The 20,765-nt window shown below is 49.9% G+C and overlaps 26 non-coding genes across 26 annotated transcripts; all 26 read right to left on the bottom strand.

The window, feature by feature from the left end:
- Nucleotides 1-258: 258 nt before the first annotated feature.
- Nucleotides 259-340, bottom strand: trnal-uag (transfer RNA leucine (anticodon UAG)). The gene has a single exon. It is a non-coding gene; the product is annotated as a tRNA-Leu (tRNA).
- Nucleotides 341-719: 379 nt separating this feature from the next.
- Nucleotides 720-801, bottom strand: trnal-aag (transfer RNA leucine (anticodon AAG)). The gene has a single exon. It is a non-coding gene; the product is annotated as a tRNA-Leu (tRNA).
- A 367-nt stretch (nucleotides 802-1,168) lies between these two features.
- Nucleotides 1,169-1,250, bottom strand: trnal-uag (transfer RNA leucine (anticodon UAG)). Its single transcript has one exon. It is a non-coding gene; the product is annotated as a tRNA-Leu (tRNA).
- Nucleotides 1,251-1,629: 379 nt separating this feature from the next.
- Nucleotides 1,630-1,711, bottom strand: trnal-aag (transfer RNA leucine (anticodon AAG)). The gene has a single exon. It is a non-coding gene; the product is annotated as a tRNA-Leu (tRNA).
- A 367-nt stretch (nucleotides 1,712-2,078) lies between these two features.
- Nucleotides 2,079-2,160, bottom strand: trnal-uag (transfer RNA leucine (anticodon UAG)). The gene has a single exon. It is a non-coding gene; the product is annotated as a tRNA-Leu (tRNA).
- A 379-nt stretch (nucleotides 2,161-2,539) lies between these two features.
- On the bottom strand, nucleotides 2,540-2,621 carry trnal-aag (transfer RNA leucine (anticodon AAG)). Its single transcript has one exon. It is a non-coding gene; the product is annotated as a tRNA-Leu (tRNA).
- A 367-nt stretch (nucleotides 2,622-2,988) lies between these two features.
- Nucleotides 2,989-3,070, bottom strand: trnal-uag (transfer RNA leucine (anticodon UAG)). Its single transcript has one exon. It is a non-coding gene; the product is annotated as a tRNA-Leu (tRNA).
- Nucleotides 3,071-3,449: 379 nt separating this feature from the next.
- Nucleotides 3,450-3,531, bottom strand: trnal-aag (transfer RNA leucine (anticodon AAG)). Its single transcript has one exon. It is a non-coding gene; the product is annotated as a tRNA-Leu (tRNA).
- An 829-nt stretch (nucleotides 3,532-4,360) lies between these two features.
- trnal-aag (transfer RNA leucine (anticodon AAG)) lies at nucleotides 4,361-4,442 on the bottom strand. The gene has a single exon. It is a non-coding gene; the product is annotated as a tRNA-Leu (tRNA).
- A 367-nt stretch (nucleotides 4,443-4,809) lies between these two features.
- Nucleotides 4,810-4,891, bottom strand: trnal-uag (transfer RNA leucine (anticodon UAG)). The gene has a single exon. It is a non-coding gene; the product is annotated as a tRNA-Leu (tRNA).
- Nucleotides 4,892-5,270: 379 nt separating this feature from the next.
- Nucleotides 5,271-5,352, bottom strand: trnal-aag (transfer RNA leucine (anticodon AAG)). Its single transcript has one exon. It is a non-coding gene; the product is annotated as a tRNA-Leu (tRNA).
- Nucleotides 5,353-5,719: 367 nt separating this feature from the next.
- Nucleotides 5,720-5,801, bottom strand: trnal-uag (transfer RNA leucine (anticodon UAG)). The gene has a single exon. It is a non-coding gene; the product is annotated as a tRNA-Leu (tRNA).
- Nucleotides 5,802-6,180: 379 nt separating this feature from the next.
- trnal-aag (transfer RNA leucine (anticodon AAG)) lies at nucleotides 6,181-6,262 on the bottom strand. The gene has a single exon. It is a non-coding gene; the product is annotated as a tRNA-Leu (tRNA).
- Nucleotides 6,263-6,629: 367 nt separating this feature from the next.
- Nucleotides 6,630-6,711, bottom strand: trnal-uag (transfer RNA leucine (anticodon UAG)). Its single transcript has one exon. It is a non-coding gene; the product is annotated as a tRNA-Leu (tRNA).
- A 1,738-nt stretch (nucleotides 6,712-8,449) lies between these two features.
- trnal-uag (transfer RNA leucine (anticodon UAG)) lies at nucleotides 8,450-8,531 on the bottom strand. The gene has a single exon. It is a non-coding gene; the product is annotated as a tRNA-Leu (tRNA).
- An 828-nt stretch (nucleotides 8,532-9,359) lies between these two features.
- Nucleotides 9,360-9,441, bottom strand: trnal-uag (transfer RNA leucine (anticodon UAG)). Its single transcript has one exon. It is a non-coding gene; the product is annotated as a tRNA-Leu (tRNA).
- Nucleotides 9,442-10,269: 828 nt separating this feature from the next.
- Nucleotides 10,270-10,351, bottom strand: trnal-uag (transfer RNA leucine (anticodon UAG)). The gene has a single exon. It is a non-coding gene; the product is annotated as a tRNA-Leu (tRNA).
- Nucleotides 10,352-11,179: 828 nt separating this feature from the next.
- On the bottom strand, nucleotides 11,180-11,261 carry trnal-uag (transfer RNA leucine (anticodon UAG)). The gene has a single exon. It is a non-coding gene; the product is annotated as a tRNA-Leu (tRNA).
- Nucleotides 11,262-12,089: 828 nt separating this feature from the next.
- Nucleotides 12,090-12,171, bottom strand: trnal-uag (transfer RNA leucine (anticodon UAG)). Its single transcript has one exon. It is a non-coding gene; the product is annotated as a tRNA-Leu (tRNA).
- Nucleotides 12,172-12,999: 828 nt separating this feature from the next.
- Nucleotides 13,000-13,081, bottom strand: trnal-uag (transfer RNA leucine (anticodon UAG)). Its single transcript has one exon. It is a non-coding gene; the product is annotated as a tRNA-Leu (tRNA).
- Nucleotides 13,082-13,909: 828 nt separating this feature from the next.
- On the bottom strand, nucleotides 13,910-13,991 carry trnal-uag (transfer RNA leucine (anticodon UAG)). Its single transcript has one exon. It is a non-coding gene; the product is annotated as a tRNA-Leu (tRNA).
- Nucleotides 13,992-14,819: 828 nt separating this feature from the next.
- Nucleotides 14,820-14,901, bottom strand: trnal-uag (transfer RNA leucine (anticodon UAG)). The gene has a single exon. It is a non-coding gene; the product is annotated as a tRNA-Leu (tRNA).
- An 828-nt stretch (nucleotides 14,902-15,729) lies between these two features.
- On the bottom strand, nucleotides 15,730-15,811 carry trnal-uag (transfer RNA leucine (anticodon UAG)). Its single transcript has one exon. It is a non-coding gene; the product is annotated as a tRNA-Leu (tRNA).
- Nucleotides 15,812-16,639: 828 nt separating this feature from the next.
- trnal-uag (transfer RNA leucine (anticodon UAG)) lies at nucleotides 16,640-16,721 on the bottom strand. The gene has a single exon. It is a non-coding gene; the product is annotated as a tRNA-Leu (tRNA).
- Nucleotides 16,722-18,459: 1,738 nt separating this feature from the next.
- trnal-uag (transfer RNA leucine (anticodon UAG)) lies at nucleotides 18,460-18,541 on the bottom strand. The gene has a single exon. It is a non-coding gene; the product is annotated as a tRNA-Leu (tRNA).
- Nucleotides 18,542-20,279: 1,738 nt separating this feature from the next.
- On the bottom strand, nucleotides 20,280-20,361 carry trnal-uag (transfer RNA leucine (anticodon UAG)). The gene has a single exon. It is a non-coding gene; the product is annotated as a tRNA-Leu (tRNA).
- Between the last annotated feature and the right edge of the window lie 404 nt (nucleotides 20,362-20,765).

The following is a 20,765-nucleotide window of genomic DNA, read 5'->3' as shown; positions in this document are numbered from 1 at the left end:
GTGCCGCACTGCATTGGTGAGAACAATATAACTTTTGAGATCATTTACTAAGCAACTGATCTTTTACAAAAATTAATAAAACAGACGCCCAGTGAACACAGAGGATGTGGAAATCAGTCTAACAAAAGCCCACCACAAGGACATCTGCCGTTCATTGATACTACACCAACATCGTACACGCAAGCTCTTGCCACAGACATTTTCAACATGGCGCTTTTCCAAGGATGGACCGAGCCAACATCTTCACAAAAGCTTCGCTGGCAGTGGTGGGATTCGAACCCACGCCTCCACAGAGACTGGAGCCTAAATCCAGCGCCTTCGACCACTCGGCCACACTACCTCCGAGAAGCCCCGGCCCTCTTATTCCTAGCCAAAACAGAAGGGGGCGTAACACGCGAGCTAGAGAATCTCAGTCAAGTCATCTATTGGCAGATGCAGACAAAGAAGCGCTAGATTCCTAAGACTTCGGACTGGCCGACGCGGCTTTATGGTTTGCTTTATACGGCCGCCTGCGTGTTGGGCATTCTTTTGATGTGTTCTCCGTTGGTTCGGCCAGCTTGGGCCATCCTACGCCCTTTGAATATTGGAGAACTTGATAGAATTGAAGAAACGTCAAGCCGACTCTTCCAAGTTGCTGCTGTTGAAAAGAGCAACAGAGGGCGCCAAGTTGAGTATAAGCTGCTCAACAGCTTGGATGGTGGTTTCTTCAAAACCTTCTTTGGCAGCGGTGGGATTTGAACCCACGCCTCCGAAGAGACTGGAGCCTTAATCCAGCGCCTTAGACCGCTCGGCCACGCTACCGGCTTCGTGCGGCTTTCGCACTGCAATGGCAACGGCATAGTTTATCCACTTGGACGCTAAAGTGTCTGCTTTTCTTCTTCTATCGGCGGACATATTTGGGGTCAACCTCGTGCCGCACTGCATTGGTGAGAACAATATAACTTTTGAGATCATTTACTAAGCAACTGATCTTTTACAAAAATTAATAAAACAGACGCCCAGTGAACACAGAGGATGTGGAAATCAGTCTAACAAAAGCCCACCACAAGGACATCTGCCGTTCATTGATACTACACCAACATCGTACACGCAAGCTCTTGCCACAGACATTTTCAACATGGCGCTTTTCCAAGGATGGACCGAGCCAACATCTTCACAAAAGCTTCGCTGGCAGTGGTGGGATTCGAACCCACGCCTCCACAGAGACTGGAGCCTAAATCCAGCGCCTTCGACCACTCGGCCACACTACCTCCGAGAAGCCCCGGCCCTCTTATTCCTAGCCAAAACAGAAGGGGGCGTAACACGCGAGCTAGAGAATCTCAGTCAAGTCATCTATTGGCAGATGCAGACAAAGAAGCGCTAGATTCCTAAGACTTCGGACTGGCCGACGCGGCTTTATGGTTTGCTTTATACGGCCGCCTGCGTGTTGGGCATTCTTTTGATGTGTTCTCCGTTGGTTCGGCCAGCTTGGGCCATCCTACGCCCTTTGAATATTGGAGAACTTGAAGGAATTGAAGAAACGTCAAGCCGACTCTTCCAAGTTGCTGCTGTTGAAAAGAGCAACAGAGGGCGCCAATTTGAGTATAAGCTGCTCAACAGCTTGGATGGTGGTTTCTTCAAAACCTTCTTTGGCAGCGGTGGGATTTGAACCCACGCCTCCGAAGAGACTGGAGCCTTAATCCAGCGCCTTAGACCGCTCGGCCACGCTACCGGCTTCGTACGGCTTTTGCACTGCAATGGCAACGGCATAGTTTATCCACTTGGACGCTAAAGTGTCTGCTTTTCTTCTTCTATCGGCGGACATATTTGGGGTCAACCTCGTGCCGCACTGCATTGGTGAGAACAATATAACTTTTGAGATCATTTACTAAGCAACTGATCTTTTACAAAAATTAATAAAACAGACGCCCAGTGAACACAGAGGATGTGGAAATCAGTCTAACAAAAGCCCACCACAAGGACATCTGCCGTTCATTGATACTACACCAACATCGTACACGCAAGCTCTTGCCACAGACATTTTCAACATGGCGCTTTTCCAAGGATGGACCGAGCCAACATCTTCACAAAAGCTTCGCTGGCAGTGGTGGGATTCGAACCCACGCCTCCACAGAGACTGGAGCCTAAATCCAGCGCCTTCGACCACTCGGCCACACTACCGCCGAGAAGCCCCGGCCCTCTTATTCCTAGCCAAAACAGAAGGGGGCGTAACACGCGAGCTAGAGAATCTCAGTCAAGTCATCTATTGGCAGATGCAGACTAAGAAGCGCTAGATTCCTAAGACTTCGGACTGGCCGACGCGGCTTTATGGTTTGCTTTATACGGCCGCCTGCGTGTTGGGCATTCTTTTGATGTGTTCTCCGTTGGTTCGGCCAGCTTGGGCCATCCTACGCCCTTTGAATATTGGAGAACTTGAAGGAATTGAAGAAACGTCAAGCCGACTCTTCCAAGTTGCTGCTGTTGAAAAGAGCAACAGAGGGCGCCAATTTGAGTATAAGCTGCTCAACAGCTTGGATGGTGGTTTCTTCAAAACCTTCTTTGGCAGCGGTGGGATTTGAACCCACGCCTCCGAAGAGACTGGAGCCTTAATCCAGCGCCTTAGACCGCTCGGCCACGCTACCGGCTTCGTGCGGCTTTCGCACTGCAATGGCAACGGCATAGTTTATCCACTTGGACGCTAAAGTGTCTGCTTTTCTTCTTCTATCGGCGGACATATTTGGGGTCAACCTCGTGCCGCACTGCATTGGTGAGAACAATATAACTTTTGAGATCATTTACTAAGCAACTGATCTTTTACAAAAATTAATAAAACAGACGCCCAGTGAACACAGAGGATGTGGAAATCAGTCTAACAAAAGCCCACCACAAGGACATCTGCCGTTCATTGATACTACACCAACATCGTACACGCAAGCTCTTGCCACAGACATTTTCAACATGGCGCTTTTCCAAGGATGGACCGAGCCAACATCTTCACAAAAGCTTCGCTGGCAGTGGTGGGATTCGAACCCACGCCTCCACAGAGACTGGAGCCTAAATCCAGCGCCTTCGACCACTCGGCCACACTACCTCCGAGAAGCCCCGGCCCTCTTATTCCTAGCCAAAACAGAAGGGGGCGTAACACGCGAGCTAGAGAATCTCAGTCAAGTCATCTATTGGCAGATGCAGACAAAGAAGCGCTAGATTCCTAAGACTTCGGACTGGCCGACGCGGCTTTATGGTTTGCTTTATACGGCCGCCTGCGTGTTGGGCATTCTTTTGATGTGTTCTCCGTTGGTTCGGCCAGCTTGGGCCATCCTACGCCCTTTGAATATTGGAGAACTTGAAGGAATTGAAGAAACGTCAAGCCGACTCTTCCAAGTTGCTGCTGTTGAAAAGAGCAACAGAGGGCGCCAATTTGAGTATAAGCTGCTCAACAGCTTGGATGGTGGTTTCTTCAAAACCTTCTTTGGCAGCGGTGGGATTTGAACCCACGCCTCCGAAGAGACTGGAGCCTTAATCCAGCGCCTTAGACCGCTCGGCCACGCTACCGGCTTCGTGCGGCTTTCGCACTGCAATGGCAACGGCATAGTTTATCCACTTGGACGCTAAAGTGTCTGCTTTTCTTCTTCTATCGGCGGACATATTTGGGGTCAACCTCGTGCCGCACTGCATTGGTGAGAACAATATAACTTTTGAGATCATTTACTAAGCAACTGATCTTTTACAAAAATTAATAAAACAGACGCCCAGTGAACACAGAGGATGTGGAAATCAGTCTAACAAAAGCCCACCACAAGGACATCTGCCGTTCATTGATACTACACCAACATCGTACACGCAAGCTCTTGCCACAGACATTTTCAACATGGCGCTTTTCCAAGGATGGACCGAGCCAACATCTTCACAAAAGCTTCGCTGGCAGTGGTGGGATTCGAACCCACGCCTCCACAGAGACTGGAGCCTAAATCCAGCGCCTTCGACCACTCAGGCCACACTACCTCCGAGAAGCCCCGGCCCTCTTATTCCTAGCCAAAACAGAAGGGGGCGTAACACGCGAGCTAGAGAATCTCAGTCAAGTCATCTATTGGCAGATGCAGACAAAGAAGCGCTAGATTCCTAAGACTTCGGACTGGCCGACGCGGCTTTATGGTTTGCTTTATACGGCCGCCTGCGTGTTGGGCATTCTTTTGATGTGTTCTCCGTTGGTTCGGCCAGCTTGGGCCATCCTACGCCCTTTGAATATTGGAGAACTTGAAGGAATTGAAGAAACGTCAAGCCGACTCTTCCAAGTTGCTGCTGTTGAAAAGAGCAACAGAGGGCGCCAATTTGAGTATAAGCTGCTCAACAGCTTGGATGGTGGTTTCTTCAAAACCTTCTTTGGCAGCGGTGGGATTTGAACCCACGCCTCCGAAGAGACTGGAGCCTTAATCCAGCGCCTTAGACCGCTCGGCCACGCTACCGGCTTCGTACGGCTTTCGCACTGCAATGGCAACGGCATAGTTTATCCACTTGGACGCTAAAGTGTCTGCTTTTCTTCTTCTATCGGCGGACATATTTGGGGTCAACCTCGTGCCGCACTGCATTGGTGAGAACAATATAACTTTTGAGATCATTTACTAAGCAACTGATCTTTTACAAAAATTAATAAAACAGACGCCCAGTGAACACAGAGGATGTGGAAATCAGTCTAACAAAAGCCCACCACAAGGACATCTGCCGTTCATTGATACTACACCAACATCGTACACGCAAGGTCTTGCCACAGACATTTTCAACATGGCGCTTTTCCAAGGATGGACCGAGCCAACATCTTCACAAAAGCTTCGCTGGCAGTGGTGGGATTCGAACCCACGCCTCCACAGAGACTGGAGCCTAAATCCAGCGCCTTCGACCACTCGGCCACACTACCGCCGAGAAGCCCCGGCCCTCTTATTCCTAGCCAAAACAGAAGGGGGCGTAACACGCGAGCTAGAGAATCTCAGTCAAGTCATCTATTGGCAGATGCAGACTAAGAAGCGCTAGATTCCTAAGACTTCGGACTGGCCGACGCGGCTTTATGGTTTGCTTTATACGGCCGCCTGCGTGTTGGGCATTCTTTTGATGTGTTCTCCGTTGGTTCGGCCAGCTTGGGCCATCCTACGCCCTTTGAATATTGGAGAACTTGAAGGAATTGAAGAAACGTCAAGCCGACTCTTCCAAGTTGCTGCTGTTGAAAAGAGCAACAGAGGGCGCCAATTTGAGTATAAGCTGCTCAACAGCTTGGATGGTGGTTTCTTCAAAACCTTCTTTGGCAGCGGTGGGATTTGAACCCACGCCTCCGAAGAGACTGGAGCCTTAATCCAGCGCCTTAGACCGCTCGGCCACGCTACCGGCTTCGTGCGGCTTTCGCACTGCAATGGCAACGGCATAGTTTATCCACTTGGACGCTAAAGTGTCTGCTTTTCTTCTTCTATCGGCGGACATATTTGGGGTCAACCTCGTGCCGCACTGCATTGGTGAGAACAATATAACTTTTGAGATCATTTACTAAGCAACTGATCTTTTACAAAAATTAATAAAACAGACGCCCAGTGAACACAGAGGATGTGGAAATCAGTCTAACAAAAGCCCACCACAAGGACATCTGCCGTTCATTGATACTACACCAACATCGTACACGCAAGCTCTTGCCACAGACATTTTCAACATGGCGCTTTTCCAAGGATGGACCGAGCCAACATCTTCACAAAAGCTTCGCTGGCAGTGGTGGGATTCGAACCCACGCCTCCACAGAGACTGGAGCCTAAATCCAGCGCCTTCGACCACTCGGCCACACTACCTCCGAGAAGCCCCGGCCCTCTTATTCCTAGCCAAAACAGAAGGGGGCGTAACACGCGAGCTAGAGAATCTCAGTCAAGTCATCTATTGGCAGATGCAGACAAAGAAGCGCTAGATTCCTAAGACTTCGGACTGGCCGACGCGGCTTTATGGTTTGCTTTATACGGCCGCCTGCGTGTTGGGCATTCTTTTGATGTGTTCTCCGTTGGTTCGGCCAGCTTGGGCCATCCTACGCCCTTTGAATATTGGAGAACTTGAAGGAATTGAAGAAACGTCAAGCCGACTCTTCCAAGTTGCTGCTGTTGAAAAGAGCAACAGAGGGCGGCAAGTTGAGTATAAGCTGCTCAACAGCTTGGATGGTGGTTTCTTCAAAACCTTCTTTGGCAGCGGTGGGATTTGAACCCACGCCTCCGAAGAGACTGGAGCCTTAATCCAGCGCCTTAGACCGCTCGGCCACGCTACCGGCTTCGTGTGGCTTTCGCACTGCAATGGCAACGGCATAGTTTATCCACTTGGACGCTAAAGTGTCTGCTTTTCTTCTTCTATCGGCGGACATATTTGGGGTCAACCTCGTGCCGCACTGCATTGGTGAGAACAATATAACTTTTGAGATCATTTACTAAGCAACTGATCTTTTACAAAAATTAATAAAACAGACGCCCAGTGAACACAGAGGATGTGGAAATCAGTCTAACAAAAGCCCACCACAAGGACATCTGCCGTTCATTGATACTACACCAACATCGTACACGCAAGCTCTTGCCACAGACATTTTCAACATGGCGCTTTTCCAAGGATGGACCGAGCCAACATCTTCACAAAAGCTTCGCTGGCAGTGGTGGGATTCGAACCCACGCCTCCACAGAGACTGGAGCCTAAATCCAGCGCCTTCGACCACTCGGCCACACTACCTCCGAGAAGCCCCGGCCCTCTTATTCCTAGCCAAAACAGAAGGGGGCGTAACACGCGAGCTAGAGAATCTCAGTCAAGTCATCTATTGGCAGATGCAGACAAAGAAGCGCTAGATTCCTAAGACTTCGGACTGGCCGACGCGGCTTTATGGTTTGCTTTATACGGCCGCCTGCGTGTTGGGCATTCTTTTGATGTGTTCTCCGTTGGTTCGGCCAGCTTGGGCCATCCTACGCCCTTTGAATATTGGAGAACTTGAAGGAATTGAAGAAACGTCAAGCCGACTCTTCCAAGTTGCTGCTGTTGAAAAGAGCAACAGAGGGCGGCAAGTTGAGTATAAGCTGCTCAACAGCTTGGATGGTGGTTTCTTCAAAACCTTCTTTGGCAGCGGTGGGATTTGAACCCACGCCTCCGAAGAGACTGGAGCCTTAATCCAGCGCCTTAGACCGCTCGGCCACGCTACCGGCTTCGTGCGGCTTTCGCACTGCAATGGCAACGGCATAGTTTATCCACTTGGACGCTAAAGTGTCTGCTTTTCTTCTTCTATCGGCGGACATATTTGGGGTCAACCTCGTGCCGCACTGCATTGGTGAGAACAATATAACTTTTGAGATCATTTACTAAGCAACTGATCTTTTACAAAAATTAATAAAACAGACGCCCAGTGAACACAGAGGATGTGGAAATCAGTCTAACAAAAGCCCACCACAAGGACATCTGCCGTTCATTGATACTACACCAACATCGTACACGCAAGCTCTTGCCACAGACATTTTCAACATGGCGCTTTTCCAAGGATGGACCGAGCCAACATCTTCACAAAAGCTTCGCTGGCAGTGGTGGGATTCGAACCCACGCTTCCACAGAGACTGGAGCCTAAATCCAGCGCCTTCGACCACTCGGCCACACTACCTCCGAGAAGCCCCGGCCCTCTTATTCCTAGCCAAAACAGAAGGGGGCGTAACACGCGAGCTAGAGAATCTCAGTCAAGTCATCTATTGGCAGATGCAGACAAAGAAGCGCTAGATTCCTAAGACTTCGGACTGGCCGACGCGGCTTTATGGTTTGCTTTATACGGCCGCCTGCGTGTTGGGCATTCTTTTGATGTGTTCTCCGTTGGTTCGGCCAGCTTGGGCCATCCTACGCCCTTTGAATATTGGAGAACTTGAAGGAATTGAAGAAACGTCAAGCCGACTCTTCCAAGTTGCTGCTGTTGAAAAGAGCAACAGAGGGCGCCAATTTGAGTATAAGCTGCTCAACAGCTTGGATGGTGGTTTCTTCAAAACCTTCTTTGGCAGCGGTGGGATTTGAACCCACGCCTCCGAAGAGACTGGAGCCTTAATCCAGCGCCTTAGACCGCTCGGCCACGCTACCGGCTTCGTACGGCTTTCGCACTGCAATGGCAACGGCATAGTTTATCCACTTGGACGCTAAAGTGTCTGCTTTTCTTCTTCTATCGGCGGACATATTTGGGGTCAACCTCGTGCCGCACTGCATTGGTGAGAACAATATAACTTTTGAGATCATTTACTAAGCAACTGATCTTTTACAAAAATTAATAAAACAGACGCCCAGTGAACACAGAGGATGTGGAAATCAGTCTAACAAAAGCCCACCACAAGGACATCTGCCGTTCATTGATACTACACCAACATCGTACACGCAAGCTCTTGCCACAGACATTTTCAACATGGCGCTTTTCCAAGGATGGACCGAGCCAACATCTTCACAAAAGCTTCGCTGGCAGTGGTGGGATTCGAACCCACGCCTCCACAGAGACTGGAGCCTAAATCCAGCGCCTTCGACCACTCGGCCACACTACCTCCGAGAAGCCCCGGCCCTCTTATTCCTAGCCAAAACAGAAGGGGGCGTAACACGCGAGCTAGAGAATCTCAGTCAAGTCATCTATTGGCAGATGCAGACTAAGAAGCGCTAGATTCCTAAGACTTCGGACTGGCCGACGCGGCTTTATGGTTTGCTTTATACGGCCGCCTGCGTGTTGGGCATTCTTTTGATGTGTTCTCCGTTGGTTCGGCCAGCTTGGGCCATCCTACGCCCTTTGAATATTGGAGAACTTGAAGGAATTGAAGAAACGTCAAGCCGACTCTTCCAAGTTGCTGCTGTTGAAAAGAGCAACAGAGGGCGCCAATTTGAGTATAAGCTGCTCAACAGCTTGGATGGTGGTTTCTTCAAAACCTTCTTTGGCAGCGGTGGGATTTGAACCCACGCCTCCGAAGAGACTGGAGCCTTAATCCAGCGCCTTAGACCGCTCGGCCACGCTACCGGCTTCGTGCGGCTTTCGCACTGCAATGGCAACGGCATAGTTTATCCACTTGGACGCTAAAGTGTCTGCTTTTCTTCTTCTATCGGCGGACATATTTGGGGTCAACCTCGTGCCGCACTGCATTGGTGAGAACAATATAACTTTTGAGATCATTTACTAAGCAACTGATCTTTTACAAAAATTAATAAAACAGACGCCCAGTGAACACAGAGGATGTGGAAATCAGTCTAACAAAAGCCCACCACAAGGACATCTGCCGTTCATTGATACTACACCAACATCGTACACGCAAGCTCTTGCCACAGACATTTTCAACATGGCGCTTTTCCAAGGATGGACCGAGCCAACATCTTCACAAAAGCTTCGCTGGCAGTGGTGGGATTCGAACCCACGCCTCCACAGAGACTGGAGCCTAAATCCAGCGCCTTCGACCACTCGGCCACACTACCTCCGAGAAGCCCCGGCCCTCTTATTCCTAGCCAAAACAGAAGGGGGCGTAACACGCGAGCTAGAGAATCTCAGTCAAGTCATCTATTGGCAGATGCAGACAAAGAAGCGCTAGATTCCTAAGACTTCGGACTGGCCGACGCGGCTTTATGGTTTGCTTTATACGGCCGCCTGCGTGTTGGGCATTCTTTTGATGTGTTCTCCGTTGGTTCGGCCAGCTTGGGCCATCCTACGCCCTTTGAATATTGGAGAACTTGAAGGAATTGAAGAAACGTCAAGCCGACTCTTCCAAGTTGCTGCTGTTGAAAAGAGCAACAGAGGGCGGCAAGTTGAGTATAAGCTGCTCAACAGCTTGGATGGTGGTTTCTTCAAAACCTTCTTTGGCAGCGGTGGGATTTGAACCCACGCCTCCGAAGAGACTGGAGCCTTAATCCAGCGCCTTAGACCGCTCGGCCACGCTACCGGCTTCGTGTGGCTTTCGCACTGCAATGGCAACGGCATAGTTTATCCACTTGGACGCTAAAGTGTCTGCTTTTCTTCTTCTATCGGCGGACATATTTGGGGTCAACCTCGTGCCGCACTGCATTGGTGAGAACAATATAACTTTTGAGATCATTTACTAAGCAACTGATCTTTTACAAAAATTAATAAAACAGACGCCCAGTGAACACAGAGGATGTGGAAATCAGTCTAACAAAAGCCCACCACAAGGACATCTGCCGTTCATTGATACTACACCAACATCGTACACGCAAGCTCTTGCCACAGACATTTTCAACATGGCGCTTTTCCAAGGATGGACCGAGCCAACATCTTCACAAAAGCTTCGCTGGCAGTGGTGGGATTCGAACCCACGCCTCCACAGAGACTGGAGCCTAAATCCAGCGCCTTCGACCACTCGGCCACACTACCTCCGAGAAGCCCCGGCCCTCTTATTCCTAGCCAAAACAGAAGGGGGCGTAACACGCGAGCTAGAGAATCTCAGTCAAGTCATCTATTGGCAGATGCAGACAAAGAAGCGCTAGATTCCTAAGACTTCGGACTGGCCGACGCGGCTTTATGGTTTGCTTTATACGGCCGCCTGCGTGTTGGGCATTCTTTTGATGTGTTCTCCGTTGGTTCGGCCAGCTTGGGCCATCCTACGCCCTTTGAATATTGGAGAACTTGATAGAATTGAAGAAACGTCAAGCCGACTCTTCCAAGTTGCTGCTGTTGAAAAGAGCAACAGAGGGCGCCAAGTTGAGTATAAGCTGCTCAACAGCTTGGATGGTGGTTTCTTCAAAACCTTCTTTGGCAGCGGTGGGATTTGAACCCACGCCTCCGAAGAGACTGGAGCCTTAATCCAGCGCCTTAGACCGCTCGGCCACGCTACCGGCTTCGTGCGGCTTTCGCACTGCAATGGCAACGGCATAGTTTATCCACTTGGACGCTAAAGTGTCTGCTTTTCTTCTTCTATCGGCGGACATATTTGGGGTCAACCTCGTGCCGCACTGCATTGGTGAGAACAATATAACTTTTGAGATCATTTACTAAGCAACTGATCTTTTACAAAAATTAATAAAACAGACGCCCAGTGAACACAGAGGATGTGGAAATCAGTCTAACAAAAGCCCACCACAAGGACATCTGCCGTTCATTGATACTACACCAACATCGTACACGCAAGCTCTTGCCACAGACATTTTCAACATGGCGCTTTTCCAAGGATGGACCGAGCCAACATCTTCACAAAAGCTTCGCTGGCAGTGGTGGGATTCGAACCCACGCCTCCACAGAGACTGGAGCCTAAATCCAGCGCCTTCGACCACTCGGCCACACTACCTCCGAGAAGCCCCGGCCCTCTTATTCCTAGCCAAAACAGAAGGGGGCGTAACACGCGAGCTAGAGAATCTCAGTCAAGTCATCTATTGGCAGATGCAGACAAAGAAGCGCTAGATTCCTAAGACTTCGGACTGGCCGACGCGGCTTTATGGTTTGCTTTATACGGCCGCCTGCGTGTTGGGCATTCTTTTGATGTGTTCTCCGTTGGTTCGGCCAGCTTGGGCCATCCTACGCCCTTTGAATATTGGAGAACTTGAAGGAATTGAAGAAACGTCAAGCCGACTCTTCCAAGTTGCTGCTGTTGAAAAGAGCAACAGAGGGCGGCAAGTTGAGTATAAGCTGCTCAACAGCTTGGATGGTGGTTTCTTCAAAACCTTCTTTGGCAGCGGTGGGATTTGAACCCACGCCTCCGAAGAGACTGGAGCCTTAATCCAGCGCCTTAGACCGCTCGGCCACGCTACCGGCTTCGTGTGGCTTTCGCACTGCAATGGCAACGGCATAGTTTATCCACTTGGACGCTAAAGTGTCTGCTTTTCTTCTTCTATCGGCGGACATATTTGGGGTCAACCTCGTGCCGCACTGCATTGGTGAGAACAATATAACTTTTGAGATCATTTACTAAGCAACTGATCTTTTACAAAAATTAATAAAACAGACGCCCAGTGAACACAGAGGATGTGGAAATCAGTCTAACAAAAGCCCACCACAAGGACATCTGCCGTTCATTGATACTACACCAACATCGTACACGCAAGCTCTTGCCACAGACATTTTCAACATGGCGCTTTTCCAAGGATGGACCGAGCCAACATCTTCACAAAAGCTTCGCTGGCAGTGGTGGGATTCGAACCCACGCCTCCACAGAGACTGGAGCCTAAATCCAGCGCCTTCGACCACTCGGCCACACTACCTCCGAGAAGCCCCGGCCCTCTTATTCCTAGCCAAAACAGAAGGGGGCGTAACACGCGAGCTAGAGAATCTCAGTCAAGTCATCTATTGGCAGATGCAGACAAAGAAGCGCTAGATTCCTAAGACTTCGGACTGGCCGACGCGGCTTTATGGTTTGCTTTATACGGCCGCCTGCGTGTTGGGCATTCTTTTGATGTGTTCTCCGTTGGTTCGGCCAGCTTGGGCCATCCTACGCCCTTTGAATATTGGAGAACTTGATAGAATTGAAGAAACGTCAAGCCGACTCTTCCAAGTTGCTGCTGTTGAAAAGAGCAACAGAGGGCGCCAAGTTGAGTATAAGCTGCTCAACAGCTTGGATGGTGGTTTCTTCAAAACCTTCTTTGGCAGCGGTGGGATTTGAACCCACGCCTCCGAAGAGACTGGAGCCTTAATCCAGCGCCTTAGACCGCTCGGCCACGCTACCGGCTTCGTGCGGCTTTCGCACTGCAATGGCAACGGCATAGTTTATCCACTTGGACGCTAAAGTGTCTGCTTTTCTTCTTCTATCGGCGGACATATTTGGGGTCAACCTCGTGCCGCACTGCATTGGTGAGAACAATATAACTTTTGAGATCATTTACTAAGCAACTGATCTTTTACAAAAATTAATAAAACAGACGCCCAGTGAACACAGAGGATGTGGAAATCAGTCTAACAAAAGCCCACCACAAGGACATCTGCCGTTCATTGATACTACACCAACATCGTACACGCAAGCTCTTGCCACAGACATTTTCAACATGGCGCTTTTCCAAGGATGGACCGAGCCAACATCTTCACAAAAGCTTCGCTGGCAGTGGTGGGATTCGAACCCACGCCTCCACAGAGACTGGAGCCTAAATCCAGCGCCTTCGACCACTCGGCCACACTACCTCCGAGAAGCCCCGGCCCTCTTATTCCTAGCCAAAACAGAAGGGGGCGTAACACGCGAGCTAGAGAATCTCAGTCAAGTCATCTATTGGCAGATGCAGACAAAGAAGCGCTAGATTCCTAAGACTTCGGACTGGCCGACGCGGCTTTATGGTTTGCTTTATACGGCCGCCTGCGTGTTGGGCATTCTTTTGATGTGTTCTCCGTTGGTTCGGCCAGCTTGGGCCATCCTACGCCCTTTGAATATTGGAGAACTTGAAGGAATTGAAGAAACGTCAAGCCGACTCTTCCAAGTTGCTGCTGTTGAAAAGAGCAACAGAGGGCGCCAATTTGAGTATAAGCTGCTCAACAGCTTGGATGGTGGTTTCTTCAAAACCTTCTTTGGCAGCGGTGGGATTTGAACCCACGCCTCCGAAGAGACTGGAGCCTTAATCCAGCGCCTTAGACCGCTCGGCCACGCTACCGACTTCGTACGGCTTTTGCACTGCAATGGCAACGGCATAGTTTATCCACTTGGACGCTAAAGTGTCTGCTTTTCTTCTTCTATCGGCGGACATATTTGGGGTCAACCTCGTGCCGCACTGCATTGGTGAGAACAATATAACTTTTGAGATCATTTACTAAGCAACTGATCTTTTACAAAAATTAATAAAACAGACGCCCAGTGAACACAGAGGATGTGGAAATCAGTCTAACAAAAGCCCACCACAAGGACATCTGCCGTTCATTGATACTACACCAACATCGTACACGCAAGCTCTTGCCACAGACATTTTCAACATGGCGCTTTTCCAAGGATGGACCGAGCCAACATCTTCACAAAAGCTTCGCTGGCAGTGGTGGGATTCGAACCCACGCCTCCACAGAGACTGGAGCCTAAATCCAGCGCCTTCGACCACTCGGCCACACTACCGCCGAGAAGCCCCGGCCCTCTTATTCCTAGCCAAAACAGAAGGGGGCGTAACACGCGAGCTAGAGAATCTCAGTCAAGTCATCTATTGGCAGATGCAGACTAAGAAGCGCTAGATTCCTAAGACTTCGGACTGGCCGACGCGGCTTTATGGTTTGCTTTATACGGCCGCCTGCGTGTTGGGCATTCTTTTGATGTGTTCTCCGTTGGTTCGGCCAGCTTGGGCCATCCTACGCCCTTTGAATATTGGAGAACTTGAAGGAATTGAAGAAACGTCAAGCCGACTCTTCCAAGTTGCTGCTGTTGAAAAGAGCAACAGAGGGCGCCAATTTGAGTATAAGCTGCTCAACAGCTTGGATGGTGGTTTCTTCAAAACCTTCTTTGGCAGCGGTGGGATTTGAACCCACGCCTCCGAAGAGACTGGAGCCTTAATCCAGCGCCTTAGACCGCTCGGCCACGCTACCGGCTTCGTGCGGCTTTCGCACTGCAATGGCAACGGCATAGTTTATCCACTTGGACGCTAAAGTGTCTGCTTTTCTTCTTCTATCGGCGGACATATTTGGGGTCAACCTCGTGCCGCACTGCATTGGTGAGAACAATATAACTTTTGAGATCATTTACTAAGCAACTGATCTTTTACAAAAATTAATAAAACAGACGCCCAGTGAACACAGAGGATGTGGAAATCAGTCTAACAAAAGCCCACCACAAGGACATCTGCCGTTCATTGATACTACACCAACATCGTACACGCAAGCTCTTGCCACAGACATTTTCAACATGGCGCTTTTCCAAGGATGGACCGAGCCAACATCTTCACAAAAGCTTCGCTGGCAGTGGTGGGATTCGAACCCACGCCTCCACAGAGACTGGAGCCTAAATCCAGCGCCTTCGACCACTCGGCCACACTACCTCCGAGAAGCCCCGGCCCTCTTATTCCTAGCCAAAACAGAAGGGGGCGTAACACGCGAGCTAGAGAATCTCAGTCAAGTCATCTATTGGCAGATGCAGACAAAGAAGCGCTAGATTCCTAAGACTTCGGACTGGCCGACGCGGCTTTATGGTTTGCTTTATACGGCCGCCTGCGTGTTGGGCATTCTTTTGATGTGTTCTCCGTTGGTTCGGCCAGCTTGGGCCATCCTACGCCCTTTGAATATTGGAGAACTTGAAGGAATTGAAGAAACGTCAAGCCGACTCTTCCAAGTTGCTGCTGTTGAAAAGAGCAACAGAGGGCGCCAATTTGAGTATAAGCTGCTCAACAGCTTGGATGGTGGTTTCTTCAAAACCTTCTTTGGCAGCGGTGGGATTTGAACCCACGCCTCCGAAGAGACTGGAGCCTTAATCCAGCGCCTTAGACCGCTCGGCCACGCTACCGGCTTCGTGCGGCTTTCGCACTGCAATGGCAACGGCATAGTTTATCCACTTGGACGCTAAAGTGTCTGCTTTTCTTCTTCTATCGGCGGACATATTTGGGGTCAACCTCGTGCCGCACTGCATTGGTGAGAACAATATAACTTTTGAGATCATTTACTAAGCAACTGATCTTTTACAAAAATTAATAAAACAGACGCCCAGTGAACACAGAGGATGTGGAAATCAGTCTAACAAAAGCCCACCACAAGGACATCTGCCGTTCATTGATACTACACCAACATCGTACACGCAAGCTCTTGCCACAGACATTTTCAACATGGCGCTTTTCCAAGGATGGACCGAGCCAACATCTTCACAAAAGCTTCGCTGGCAGTGGTGGGATTCGAACCCACGCCTCCACAGAGACTGGAGCCTAAATCCAGCGCCTTCGACCACTCGGCCACACTACCGCCGAGAAGCCCCGGCCCTCTTATTCCTAGCCAAAACAGGAGGGGGCGTAACACGCGAGCTAGAGAATCTCAGTCAAGTCATCTATTGGCAGATGCAGACAAAGAAGCGCTAGATTCCTAAGACTTCGGACTGGCCGACGCGGCTTTATGGTTTGCTTTATACGGCCGCCTGCGTGTTGGGCATTCTTTTGATGTGTTCTCCGTTGGTTCGGCCAGCTTGGGCCATCCTACGCCCTTTGAATATTGGAGAACTTGAAGGAATTGAAGAAACGTCAAGCCGACTCTTCCAAGTTGCTGCTGTTGAAAAGAGCAACAGAGGGCGCCAATTTGAGTATAAGCTGCTCAACAGCTTGGATGGTGGTTTCTTCAAAACCTTCTTTGGCAGCGGTGGGATTTGAACCCACGCCTCCGAAGAGACTGGAGCCTTAATCCAGCGCCTTAGACCGCTCGGCCACGCTACCGGCTTCGTACGGCTTTCGCACTGCAATGGCAACGGCATAGTTTATCCACTTGGACGCTAAAGTGTCTGCTTTTCTTCTTCTATCGGCGGACATATTTGGGGTCAACCTCGTGCCGCACTGCATTGGTGAGAACAATATAACTTTTGAGATCATTTACTAAGCAACTGATCTTTTACAAAAATTAATAAAACAGACGCCCAGTGAACACAGAGGATGTGGAAATCAGTCTAACAAAAGCCCACCACAAGGACATCTGCCGTTCATTGATACTACACCAACATCGTACACGCAAGGTCTTGCCACAGACATTTTCAACATGGCGCTTTTCCAAGGATGGACCGAGCCAACATCTTCACAAAAGCTTCGCTGGCAGTGGTGGGATTCGAACCCACGCCTCCACAGAGACTGGAGCCTAAATCCAGCGCCTTCGACCACTCGGCCACACTACCGCCGAGAAGCCCCGGCCCTCTTATTCCTAGCCAAAACAGAAGGGGGCGTAACACGCGAGCTAGAGAATCTCAGTCAAGTCATCTATTGGCAGATGCAGACTAAGAAGCGCTAGATTCCTAAGACTTCGGACTGGCCGACGCGGCTTTATGGTTTGCTTTATACGGCCGCCTTTGTGTTGGGCATTCTTTTGATGTGTTCTCCGTTGGTTCGGCCAGCTTGGGCCATCCTACGCCCTTTGAATATTGGAGAACTTGAAGGAATTGAAGAAACGTCAAGCCGACTCTTCCAAGTTGCTGCTGTTGAAAAGAGCAACAGAGGGCGCCAATTTGAGTATAAGCTGCTCAACAGCTTGGATGGTGGTTTCTTCAAAACCTTCGTTGGCAGCGGTGGGATTTGAACCCACGCCTCCGAAGAGACTGGAGCCTTAATCCAGCGCCTTAGACCGCTCGGCCACGCTACCGGCTTCGTGCGGCTTTCGCACTGCAATGGCAACGGCATAGTTTATCCACTTGGACGCTAAAGTGTCTGCTTTTCTTCTTCTATCGGCGGACATATTTGGGGTCAACCTCGTGCCGCACTGCATTGGTGAGAACAATATAACTTTTGAGATCATTTACTAAGCAACTGATCTTTTACAAAAATTAATAAAACAGACGCCCAGTGAACACAGAGGATGTGGAAATCAGTCTAACAAAAGCCCACCACAAGGACATCTGCCGTTCATTGATACTACACCAACATCGTACACGCAAGCTCTTGCCACAGACATTTTCAACATGGCGCTTTTCCAAGGATGGACCGAGCCAACATCTTCACAAAAGCTTCGCTGGCAGTGGTGGGATTCGAACCCACGCCTCCACAGAGACTGGAGCCTAAATCCAGTGCCTTCGACCACTCGGCCACACTACCTCCGAGAAGCCCCGGCCCTCTTATTCCTAGCCAAAACAGAAGGGGGCGTAACACGCGAGCTAGAGAATCTCAGTCAAGTCATCTATTGGCAGATGCAGACAAAGAAGCGCTAGATTCCTAAGACTTCGGACTGGCCGACGCGGCTTTATGGTTTGCTTTATACGGCCGCCTGCGTGTTGGGCATTCTTTTGATGTGTTCTCCGTTGGTTCGGCCAGCTTGGGCCATCCTACGCCCTTTGAATATTGGAGAACTTGAAGGAATTGAAGAAACGTCAAGCCGACTCTTCCAAGTTGCTGCTGTTGAAAAGAGCAACAGAGGGTGCCAAGTTGAGTATAAGCTGCTCAACAGCTTGGATGGTGGTTTCTTCAAAACCTTCTTTGGCAGCGGTGGGATTTGAACCCACGCCTCCGAAGAGACTGGAGCCTTAATCCAGCACCTTAGACCGCTCGGCCACGCTACCGGCTTCGTGTTGCTTTCGCACTGCAATGGCAACGGCATAGTTTATCCACTTGGACGCTAAAGTGTCTGCTTTTCTTCTTCTATCGGCGGACATATTTGGGGTCAACCTCGTGCCGCACTGCATTGGTGAGAACAATATAACTTTTGAGATCATTTACTAAGCAACTGATCTTTTACAAAAATTAATAAAACAGACGCCCAGTGAACACAGAGGATGTGGAAATCAGTCTAACAAAAGCCCACCACAAGGACATCTGCCGTTCATTGATACTACACCAACATCGTACACGCAAGCTCTTGCCACAGACATTTTCAACATGGCGCTTTTCCAAGGATGGACCGAGCCAACATCTTCACAAAAGCTTCGCTGGCAGTGGTGGGATTCGAACCCACGCCTCCACAGAGACTGGAGCCTAAATCCAGCGCCTTCGACCACTCGGCCACACTACCGCCGAGAAGCCCCGGCCCTCTTATTCCTAGCCAAAACAGAAGGGGGCGTAACACGCGAGCTAGAGAATCTCAGTCAAGTCATCTATTGGCAGATACAGACAAAGAAGCGCTAGATTCCTAAGACTTCGGACTGGCCGACGCGGCTTTATGGTTTGCTTTATACGGCCGCCTGCGTGTTGGGCATTCTTTTGATGTGTTCTCCGTTGGTTCGGCCAGCTTGGGCCATCCTACGCCCTTTGAATATTGGAGAACTTGAAGGAATTGAAGAAACGTCAAGCCGACTCTTCCAAGTTGCTGCTGTTGAAAAGAGCAACAGAGGGCGCCAAGTTGAGTATAAGCTGCTCAACAGCTTGGATGGTGGTTTCTTCAAAACCTTCTTTGGCAGCGGTGGGATTTGAACCCACGCCTCCGAAGAGACTGGAGCCTTAATCCAGCACCTTAGACCGCTCGGCCACGCTACCGGCTTCGTGCGGCTTTCGCACTGCAATGGCAACGGCATAGTTTATCCACTTGGACGCTAAAGTGTCTGCTTTTCTTCTTCTATCGGCGGACATATTTGGGGTCAACCTCGTGCCGCACTGCATTGGTGAGAACAATATAACTTTTGAGATCATTTACTAAGCAACTGATCTTTTACAAAAATTAATAAAACAGACGCCCAGTGAACACAGAGGATGTGGGAATCAGTCTAACAAAAGCCCACCACAAGGACATCTGCCGTTCATTGATACTACACCAACATCGTACACGCAAGCTCTTGCCACAGACATTTTCAACATGGCGCTTTTCCAAGGATGGACCGAGCCAACATCTTCACAAAAGCTTCGCTGGCAGTGGTGGGATTCAAACCCACGCCTCCACAGAGACTGGAGCCTAAATCCAGCGCCTTCGACCACTCGGCCACACTACCTCCGAGAAGCCCCGGCCCTCTTATTCCTAGCCAAAACAGAAGGGGGCGTAACACGTGAGCTAGAGAATCTCAGTCAAGTCATCTATTGGCAGATGCAGACAAAGAAGCGCTAGATTCCTAAGACTTCGGACTGGCCGACGCGGCTTTATGGTTTGCTTTATACGGCCGCCTGCGTGTTGGGCATTCTTTTGATGTGTTCTCCGTTGGTTCGGCCAGCTTGGGCCATCCTACGCCCTTTGAATATTGGAGAACTTGAAGGAATTGAAGAAACGTCAAGCCGACTCTTCCAAGTTGCTGCTGTTGAAAAGAGCAACAGAGGGCGCCAATTTGAGTATAAGCTGCTCAACAGCTTGGATGGTGGTTTCTTCAAAACCTTCTTTGGCAGCGGTGGGATTTGAACCCACGCCTCCGAAGAGACTGGAGCCTTAATCCAGCGCCTTAGACCGCTCGGCCACGCTACCGGCTTCGTGCGGCTTTCGCACTGCAATGGCAACGGCATAGTTTATCCACTTGGACGCTAAAGTGTCTGCTTTTCTTCTTCTATCGGCGGACATATTTGGGGTCAACCTCGTGCCGCACTGCATTGGTGAGAACAATATAACTTTTGAGATCATTTACTAAGCAACTGATCTTTTACAAAAATTAATAAAACAGACGCCCAGTGAACACAGAGGATGTGGAAATCAGTCTAACAAAAGCCCACCACAAGGACATCTGCCGTTCATTGATACTACACCAACATCGTACACGCAAGCTCTTGCCACAGACATTTTCAACATGGCGCTTTTCCAAGGATGGACAGAGCCAACATCTTCACAAAAGCTTCGCTGGCAGTGGTGGGATTCGAACCCACGCCTCCACAGAGACTGGAGCCTAAATCCAGCGCCTTCGACCACTCGGCCACACTACCGCCGAGAAGCCCCGGCCCTCTTATTCCTAGCCAAAACAGAAGGGGGCGTAACACGCGAGCTAGAGAATCTCAGTCAAGTCATCTATTGGCAGATGCAGACTAAGAAGCGCTAGATTCCTAAGACTTCGGACTGGCCGACGCGGCTTTATGGTTTGCTTTATACGGCCGCCTGCGTGTTGGGCATTCTTTTGATGTGTTCTCCGTTGGTTCGGCCAGCTTGGGCCATCCTACGCCCTTTGAATATTGGAGAACTTGAAGGAATTGAAGAAACGTCAAGCCGACTCTTCCAAGTTGCTGCTGTTGAAAAGAGCAACAGAGGGCGCCAATTTGAGTATAAGCTGCTCAACAGCTTGGATGGTGGTTTCTTCAAAACCTTCTTTGGCAGCGGTGGGATTTGAACCCAC

Source organism: Hoplias malabaricus, chromosome 3 (genome assembly GCF_029633855.1).
Source record: "Hoplias malabaricus isolate fHopMal1 chromosome 3, fHopMal1.hap1, whole genome shotgun sequence".
Classification (NCBI taxonomy): Eukaryota; Metazoa; Chordata; class Actinopteri; order Characiformes; family Erythrinidae; genus Hoplias; species Hoplias malabaricus.
The sequence above is the reverse complement of the archived record's forward strand: the minus strand, read 5'-3'. Positions and strand labels throughout refer to the sequence as shown.